Source organism: Anser brachyrhynchus (genome assembly GCF_964034855.1).
Source record: "Anser brachyrhynchus genome assembly, chromosome: 7".
Classification (NCBI taxonomy): domain Eukaryota; kingdom Metazoa; phylum Chordata; class Aves; order Anseriformes; family Anatidae; genus Anser; species Anser brachyrhynchus.
Window position 1 is genome coordinate 34,084,765 of NC_137701.1, and position 10,186 is coordinate 34,094,950.

Here is a 10,186-nt window from a genome sequence, read left to right on the forward strand (position 1 = left end):
CGGAGCTCCGGCTTAATTAGTTTTCTCAGGTCTGCAGTAATATCTGCTAGTTCGTAGTGTTTCTTGGAAAGGTGCTACAACAGATAGAGAAAGCTGCGTGCTCCAATTCCACCTGGAATACTCTGGTTAGCTCTGGGTTCTCCTCAAGGAAATAAAAGAGAGCTAAATGGACAGCAAAAACATACCCTGTAAGGCTTGGATAAAGAAAGGAACATCGCAGTTTGTTTTTTTTTCTAAAGTTAAAAATGATTATAAGGGGGTTTGCTTCCTGTACGTTATAGGAAAATGAGCTGCATCTTTCGGGAATACTGAGATGCAAGATGGAGCGTGCACCTGGGAGGGGGGACGGACGGCAGCCTCACGTGTGCTGTGAGCGCTCGCTGCGTGCCGGCTGGCTGAGGTGCTCTGCGAGCCCCCAACAGCTCCTAAAGCAAAGAGCAAATATCACAGCACAAGCACAGGGCTCGCAAACCAAACGGTGCTCGCATTCGATGAGCGCATTCGCCTCCTCACCTGACACGGGGAGGCTTTAGTCTCACAGGCTTTGAATTAGGCTGTCTGCACGGTGGTGCCGGGGGGAGGAATGCTCTTTATCTCGTACACATACTCCTCGAAAAGGATTGAGAAAGGTGGTTTTGACATGTTTGCACTCATTATGATTCTCTGGACAGCTCTGAAATGTGAATAAAGGGAGATACAGGTGTTGGCAGAGGGGAAGCTTTGCTGAATGGAAATGGCTCTGTGCCCTGGAGAAGGCTCCGGGAGGGGAGCCGGGGACCAGGGGCATCTTCCTTGGTGTGAGCGCGGAGCTTCACCGCTGCCCGAGGCTTTGAGCTGAGTTATCAAAGCGTGGGCTAGTTTAAAGACTAAAACTGCCTTGCCGTGCCACGGTTACTTCATGTTTCCTCCATTAACACGCCTGCCAGGGCACGCTTCGAGGACTCGGACTGGAGTTCAGTCTCTGTGCACCTGTGGCTTTGAAATCGCCCCTATAACTGTACTGGGGGTGCCTGAAGCAGGCGTTCCCCTTCTCCCCACTCATTCCAAAAGATAGTAGTCTTTCACCCCAAAATATCTTTCATTTCTCACGACACACTTTCCAGGCAAGAAAGTCTTCGTAGCTCTCCTGCTGATTATGGTCTTCCTTAAGCCTTAAAGCAAATTGGTTCTGAGGACATGCGAAACTTTGGCTGTCGTTCTGACCGCGTTTGTTTATTGTTTCCCATCTGAAAAAAAGAGGAATCCATTCACAGCAGAAAAATACTCTCTGTTGTCAGAAAGGGAAGCCTGTCGGCATGCTTAGAAGAACGTGGGGTCCTTCGGGCTGCCCTCACCTGCCCACATCAGGCCTTTAGTGGGCAAAAAGAACGATGTGGCTCGCCGGGCACCTCTCCCACAGCCAGGGGCACCTCTGGGCGATGCAGGCGGTCTCGGCAGGAGGAATAAGCCTGTACAGCGTGCTGCTATACACGAGCAGCAAAGGCAAGCCATGTGCAGCAGGGGTTAGCTCCAGAAGGGATCTGGGATGCCCACGTAAGCATCGTGGCCAGATTGTGAACCAGAGGTGGGGAAAGAAACAGGAGGACCAGTCGGATGCAGCCCTGGAACTCTTCTTTTCCTCCCACCAAGGGTGATGGAGGTACCGGTGTCTCACAGGGCTGTCGCAGCCGCCTTCCTCAGGGACAGAGGAGGACAACCATGTCACCCTTGGTCCCAAGGTGCAGCCCCCAAGCTGCCAGCCTCTGTGCCACTGCCACCACCTCTGCCTCTTTGTGTTCCCGCTCGTCTGCCCCCAGGATGCTGCTTCCTACCTCGGGTTTTGCTGTAGAATTTGAGTAGCTGCACGTAATTTCTATGGCGATTTGCTTTGGTTTCTCCTCTCACTTAGGCTGCTGAGCATAAGCTCCAATTGTGTTTGTTTTTTAAAGCAGCTGGCAGTCCTGATCTCGCTACCATTTGTGCATCAATAATGCCATTTTCATCTCGCTAGCTACGAAGCCTGCAAGTTTTCTTCATTCGAGGGATTTTGGCACAACAATCTGACTCGGAGATTGGTTATACCTCTCTCATTTAGGAAGAACTTTAGTGATTCCCCCTAAGACGATTGGTTCCATATAGCATGTAGCTCAAGCTTGTCTTTCTGGCAAAGCTCACGGGCATCTCATGTGTCTGCTGAGCTAATATTTTGTTTGTCTGTATTTGTATTCTGCAGTTGATTGTTCAATGATTTCTCCTGCTGAATTGCAATAGATGAGCTGTTTAATGTTGCAATGGCTGATTTTGTAATGTAAAAACAAAAAACCTCTCCATTCCAAATTGTGTTTGCTAGTTAGAACACTGAATTTAAATGAGATTTGTATGGAAAATGTATTTTTCCATTGTTTTGCCAATGCAGAAAGAAAACGAGACTTCAGCCTTTCTAAAAGGAAATCAAAGCAACCATGGCAAAAATTTGTTTTGCAAGGAAGAAGCATCAATAAAAACTAAACTTGTTCCCTTCTACACATTTGTGTCCGTATTGGCATTTTAAAAAAATATTTTCTCGATGCAGAAATAACCATTTCCAATAAGCATGTCTTTTCTGACAACTGGAATATTAAAATTTCTGAAGAAGAGTTTAAAATATATTTATTATACCACAGTACATCTTCAGGTGGTGATTCTGGCTATTTCCACAATATTCTTCATCTTCTTTCCCCCTAAAGTAGCCCCGACTTAAAATGTCATGTTTTTACTGGAGAATTGCTGCCGCGAATGGAAATGAACGACCTGAAAGCTGATGCTGGATTCTGTAGCTCTTATCAATAAACCACATGAGATGGGCACCTGAACGACACGGAGCAATCGATCACTGCTTCAAATGCCACGTTGGTATTTACTGTCAGGCGTAACGATGGCATGACTCTTACCCACCCACCCACACGAAGGAAAGTGACAAAGTGGACAAGGGACTCTCCGAAATCCTCCTGTCAGCTCGTGCCCTTCCTGGTCCCGGGCTGTGCAGGGGGAACAAACATCTGGCTTTGGCCACGGCTCTGCGGCGCCTCGTCGGAGCGAGCCAGGAGCTCGAGGCGCTGCGGGATGCGCGTGCTGCTCCACTCGGGAGGATGCTGCTGGGTACAGCAGCACAGACAGAATCGTCCTTGGTGCATAAAGCTGTGCGCATTTAAGGCTGAATTGTAGCTGATGGCAAGCTCTAAGATGAAATTTTCAATTGAAAGATTGAAGCCAAGGAGCGAGATAAACTCATATTTGAAGTACAGGTCTTAGTATAAAGAACGGAAGAAATAACTCCATTAAAGGCAGGAACTCATGTGGGGAGGATTTTCAGAGGTGCTTTTGTCGCTGCGTAACGGTGGCTGTGAATGCGTTACCGTCTCCATCATCATTTTTAAGTATTAAAGCTAACATGATTTCCTCTCGTAATGTATGAGCATGTATGTCTTGTAAAAGCACATCGTGACTTTAATCGCCGCTTTGCAGAAAGGCTGCTCGTGTTCAGTAACGATAATTCGGTCATGAAACTTCCTGGAGTATTTGCACTTTTTACTGGTGTTTGCACTGCGAAATGACAGTATTTAAAAATATTTGAGAAGCAAAACTTGACCTTGCTGAGAACTGAAGATAATTGTCAGATATTTTAAATTGCAAAGAAGCAAAACTGTTAACACTTGTGTCCTGACTAATTATATTCTGCATAGCTGCGTTCCCCTGACAACTTCAGATGCGCCCAGTATCACTCCACCTAACTGCTGAGGGCTGGTAAGTGACAGTGCAACGCAAAATCAGCTTATTGCTCTGAACACTGCTGGTTGCCATTGCTTGCGGAGTGCGTGCGAAGGGATCCCCAGAAGCTCTCGTGTCTTAACGTTGCAGTCAGAAAAGGTTTTACCGTTGTGCTCTGCAAGTCCCAGATGTGGGGGACTGACAAATGCACATACTGGAAATGGACTTGAAGCTTGGGTTTGGCTCCGTGGAAGCCTCTCGTTACGTTATCCTTGTTTAATGGGGACATCGGTGTTTCTCAACCAATGTGCAGTTTGTCGGCTCTAAAGAATGAAGTCCAAGAGATGTGTCTCTGCTCCAAAGCGCAGATGTTCTGGGCAGGTTCCTTTGGGGTTAGCTCCCGTTGGAGGGGATCCTGGCAGCACGCATCAGAGCCTGTCCCGTGGCTGCAGAGCTGCCGACGTGCTGTCCATGGTGCTCCTTCGTCGCCAGGCTCAGGCGGGACAGTGGGGACATGGCTGGGTGGCCCAGGACTTCAGCTGCAGCAAGGCCTCGCGGGCCTTTTATTTCATTTATTGCACCAAGAGGCTGCTTGCTGCTTCTCAGTGCCTTCCGTTTATTGCACCACTTTGTGGGGTTGCACTGTCCTGATCAGCAAACAGAGCTCGCTAACGGGACATATTGTCATAGGCCACCCGTGAGGCTGGGAGGAGCACAGTGAGCACGAGGTGGACCAGATCCCTCTGAAAGCTACGGGAATTCCTGGCCCATTGTTTTTTTGCTGCCAGCTGTTAGTAGGACATGGTTTTTGACTGTTCGGCCCAGGCTATATGCTCAATTATTCCAGCAGCATTTATAAAGATTAGTTGGTTGCTGACTTCAGTTTAAACCCATTCTGAGAAGGGCAGAGTTTTCTTTGCCAGAGCTGCTCCTTGAGTGCTTGAGATTTGTCTGCTTGTGCTGGCAACAAAAATGTCTTGCTAACTCTGTTGTCCTTGTTATCCTTGCATTCCCAGCACAGGCGGAGAAGGGGCTGGATTTTATCACTGTGAGCTATCCACTGGCCATACCTTCTCAAAGCTACCCTGTAGTTACTGCTTGGATAGGGATAGTTTACATATTACCTCCTTCACTTGCAGGGAAGCATTTTTGAAAGACAAATCCATGATTCTGAAAGTTGAGGATAAAAGGAGCAGAGTTACTGAATAATTTGAGCTCATGCAAAATGTATGTAGCAATGCATGTATTGACTTGTTTCAGTGAATATCAAAATTTATTGTCCCTTGAACTAAATATTGACACAGACAAAGCAGCGTCAATATTTATCTCTCAGGTTAATACATTTTTATATTCACCTCAACATACATCAATATGTGGTTATTATTATGATGATGTTTGTCCTTCAGCAGAGGGAAGTTGCATGTGGGTGATCAAGGGAAAAAGGAGTTTTATATTAAAATTATTTTCCTGTTTCAATCTTCATGAGATGCTTTGTCCTGTACATGGAGCACACTGCAGGCCTCACTCAAACAAAACTCTTATTGATGGTTGTGACACTGCACTGAGTACAGGAGCGAGCCATTGATTTTTAGGAAATGTGAAGCTAGCTGTCACTAGCAGAGGGGGCAGCAGAACCATCATTTTTGTTTTTACAGTGGTTTTTTTGGTGGTGCTTCCTCTAGTGACTCTGTAACTGAGATCTGCTTTACAGAAGGCGAGAGGTAGAGCCGAGCGCGGGGCACAACCTGACAAGAGTCTGGGAGCCACGTGGGAACCGCCACCTACGAAATGATGCTCTTAAAGCGTAACGGGGACATCTGCAAGTCTGTTAGGACCCTTGTGTTACGTTTATCTCATGCCTGTGTTACGTGTGGCACTCTGAGTGCCAGCTGAAATGTTATTTCTGGGCATTCGTTAATACTGTGGAGAATAGTGGCATATTTTTGCCACCTGCATCTCTTCCAAGAAGAAAGTGTGTGTGGGCATGAAGACATTCACAGTGCCTGAGGGCTTATCCTTCCCATCTGCCCCGTCTCTCCTTTTTGGTCCCAATTCTGGGGCTTCGAGAACAAGAGGACGGAGGTTTCCTGGGTAGAAGACGAGGGTGAGCAGCACAAAAAGGATGCGGGCGTGGTGGCACTGAGTGTCAGTTCAGGGCTAGGCCCCAGGGACACAAAGGCCGTCAGCACATGCTTCAGGCTGTAGCGACACATTTATCAAGTAGTGCCTCTGTTCCTCTCCGGACTGTGCTTTTAAACCTCCTGACCTCAAACAGAGGGGAGATGGAGAGGTGGGAAATAAACAGAGTGGGTGTCGCAGGCAAGGCGCCTTCCTCTCTGCCAGCCCACACAGGGCGGAGAGGGGCTTGCTTCACACATCGGGCCGAGCGTCAGCTGCTCGCCAGAGGCTGCTCAAAGCTGCAAGGTTGGGTCTGGCGCTCAGCCCAGCTGCCGGCAGAGCCCAGACCTTCCCCAAACGCCTGCCTGCCGGGAGCAGCAATGCCAGGAAGGCACCGAGGCGAAGGCCGCCCGGACAGGCCCCGCTCCTGCTGCCCGCAGCACTGCCAGGCCGCACCTGCCGCCGCTCGCTGCCGTGCCGGCTGGTTTCCTTGCTGTGCCGGCAATTCAGAGCTGCAGCAGCGGAAGCAACAGCAGTTTGTAAACTGGCAATTGTCAGTAGGCAGTCGGCATATGGCAGGCGACTTGTCACAGGCAGACTACAGCAGCAGCAGGGGTGCACAGCAGCGGCAGGCGCTGGAAGACGGCGCTGCGTTGAGCTGCGTCTGGAAGGTCACCTCAGCACCCAAAACCACGGTGCGTTTTGTGGCTCTTTGTTTTCTTCATGAATGCTAGAAAGACAACAGAGTGATGACTTATGACCGTATTTGTAATGGAAAACAATGGTTTTGAGTCCTGGTTAAAATAATGCACGTGACGTGCCCCAAACCCACCTCCTGAGAGCAACATCTTTAATTAGTGCTAGAGTTTTTTTTCTTCTTCTCCGGAGTTTAGCAGTGACGGCGCTTACAACCCTCAAGAACCTGATTAGAGAGGTATGTTTGCTCCTATTTTCAAAGCCATGGTTGGCAGAGTCAAACAGGGGCCAGGTGCCTTCCTCCTGACTAAAATTTTGCTTGGTGATGGCAAACTTACTGGTAAGGGATGCTCTCGGTATCTTCATCTTTTAGAAGCTGATAACTCTGTGGTAGGAAGACTTCGTGACTAAGGCACGGGGCAAATGTCACGCTATACCTTTGAGTATAAAGCTGGGCCAAGTACGCACGTGCAAAATGAGTGCTCAAACAGAAAACCTCCCCCTGAACCAGCGGCACCGCAGCCCGCACTCGAGTCATAACTCAGTAACCATATGCTTATATTCCACTGGCAATTGCCATTTAAATGTCAGTTTACAAGCAGATGTTGAGAAGCCTCCTTTGTGCCATTACTCACAGAAAAACAAAGTTTGAGGCTTAACCCTGTTTGAGCTCGCTGTGATTAGGGTAGCAGCGGTCCTGCAGACCTTGACTCACCAGGCCTCAGTTACAACAGCCCTGGTTAATGGCGATGGCAGCCAGATACAGGATTGTGTTGGCGTTTCCTAAGGACGATTACAATTTTGTAGATGATTCCAAGTTTTGTGGTTGGTTGGCAGTGGCCAAGATAGAGGGGAAATGTGGGACTATAGACAGGGAAAGATTTAAGTGCCCAGGTCCAGAAAAAAAATAATAATAATAAAAAAAAGACAAAAAGAATCTGTTTAACAGAACAATCAAAACCTGGGAAGGCGGTGAAGGAAGCCCTCTCTGCTCTACCAGACATTTGCATGTATTTAAAATCCTTCCCAATAAAGTTCATAATGAATTTAATTCAGTCCCCTATGGCCCAGAGGAATGTTCTGAGTAATAAAAAGTATTGCTAAGGGAGAGATGACTGCCAAACTCGTACTCCGTGCCAGCGATGCATATTTATATTATTGGCACTTAAATGCTAGGTTTATTTTACTACTTAAATGATCCTTTGTCACATATTAAGAATTAATACTATAAGATCTACTTTTGGGAAGTTACAATAACAATTGCCAAATTTAAATCATTGTTAAATTTGTATGCTTTACTTTTTAAGAGGCTTAGTGTTTGTTTGTTGTTGGTTTATTTTTTTTTCAGACTAAAATAGTAACTGAACGTGGCAGTTCCTATTTATGGCTTAGCTTTTTAAAATGGTTTTAGTCAAGGATCTTTTCATGTCTGCTTTTTGTTGTTGTTACATTGAAATATGCACATCAATGTTAAACGAATTATAAGCTCAAACACTTACTTAAACGGTGGTGTATTCACTTACACATAGTCAATTAGGTAACACAAGGTCTCCTGGCTTCTGGTGGCACGGTCTGATGCACTTCTGAAGATTAAACCCAGTGATTCAAATCTGTGTGGGAAATGTCAGGCACCAGGGGTGGAGGTCACCGGACCACAGCATCACTCTGTTTATAAACATCATTATTCCATGGGAGATAAATCTCTGCTCTCACCTAGCATGTCACTTCAGTGCAGTAGGTAGGAAAAGAGAAAAATAAAATAAAATAAAATAAAATAAAATAAAATAAAATAAAATAAAATAATAAAATAAAATAAAATAAAAAAATAAAATAAAATAAAATAAAATAAAATAAAATAAAATAAAATAAAATAAAATAAAATAAAATAAAATAAAATAAAATAAAATAAAATAAAATAAAATAAAATAAAATAAAATAAAATAAATGGAGCTACTTATTGTTTTCACTTTAATAAGAAGGAGTGGAAAAGGAAGCTCAATATGAGATGAAATGTGAAGGAGTTTAATTCCTAGCAGGCAGCAAGTGCTAGGGAAAAAGTGCATGAGTACTGATATAAGATGCAGTTTGTTTTACATTTGAGTTGATATGAAGTTATTTAAGCACCTTCTGCACATTACATTTCAAGATTAAAATCTATATAGCCTGTGTACACGTTCAAATTGCAGCAATAATTCAGTCAAAATATTTAATGTGTTAAGGTCTGAACGTAAAGCTTTTTCTTTTGATGCACTTAGGCTTACTTCATACTTTTAAATGTGAACAGCTGGAAAAAATACTGTGAATTTGTCAGGATGCTTATTTCTATGGTGCAGCTCCTTTGAACCAATATGCTTTTTTTTTTTTTTTTGGTCCAAGTGTAAAAATTCAGTTACTTATCAGTGGCAAATGAGGAAGTTTTACAGACATTTCCTCCTAACCCAAAAAAGTCTAACCTCCTCCATACTATGCAAGGGCACGAGCAGCTCATTTTTCACTGGCTGTACAGACAACGAAATATTCAATTGCCCAGAACAAAAGTCTCTGAAGGATATAAGGGGGAATCTCAAGCATTTGGCAGTTTGGCCTTAAAAGAAAGGTCAATGGCAAAGAATTCAGATACAAGTGAAAAATTAGACTTCTCAGTGCACTGCATATGAACTTTAAAACTGAATGCACGCAGTGTTTGCCCAGTTTTTCACAGCATCATTCATAATTTAGGAAACTATTAATCAGGATGATGAAATATCCTTTTTGTAACTAATAACACAAATTTTACACAATTGAGCTTATTTTCTTTCCCCTTGAAAGAGATCATATGGTAAAATTTGGCAAGAACTTTGCAGGCTCTGGTTTGTGGGCTTTGTGTTTAAGCTGCACAGGAGAAGAAGTCACCACAGAAGAGCGGCAGCATCCCACTGCGATCTTTTTATAAGGCTCAGCAAAAGTCACTGCTTGGGGCTCCTTGTTTTCTGCCAGTTTGTGCCACGACCACTATCTCTGTATTTGTTATGCTGACAGCAGATAAAAAAAAATAAAAATTTGCAGGACTAATAAAAAAACGCAGATCAGTTTATGCCAGAGACACTCCAGGAACTGAAACAAACGAGGCAAGAAGTCGGGGAAAGAGTCGGGCAGCCAAGCGGGGGCACGGGACTGTGTAAGAACAGGGATGAGAATAAAGAGCCTGTCACTAATGGAAGTAAGGGGAGTTAAAGAACAGAAAATGGCAAAGACGTCCGCTTTTATCACTTGCCTACTAAAAATAGGCTTCCTAGTCGTCCTCCCCCCCAGCCCTGTTAATCTATTGCCGTATTTTTCAGCTAGGCTACTTCCCCATCCTTCCAAAATTAGCGTGACATTAAGTGACTCCTTTTGCTGTGACATTAAGCGATTAGGGAAGCACGTGAGCAAAAAGACGACTTTTATTTGGTATCTGTCATTCAGTGAGATCATAATTATGGCTTTCATTAAGAAAATCAACTTCTTTAAGAAAACGTGACGTTTCATGCCTTTTCTTTGATGGAGATGGTGGTGGAGGGAATGGGGAAATACCCTGTTTAAGTTCTGGCAGTTTCAAAGTAAAAAAACTATTTTTTTCCACCCTTCCCCTTACATTCATGTCTTCTCACTAGTAAAATACCATTTT

General features: G+C 44.8%; 1 protein-coding gene across 2 annotated transcripts in view; it reads left to right on the forward strand.

Annotated features, from left to right (window-relative positions):
* Nucleotides 1–10,186, forward strand: part of GPR39 (G protein-coupled receptor 39) — a gene marked incomplete at its 3' end in the record, with an annotated part of 91,969 nt that overhangs the window by 79,746 nt on the left and 2,037 nt on the right. The gene's annotated exons all lie outside the window — the stretch shown is intronic.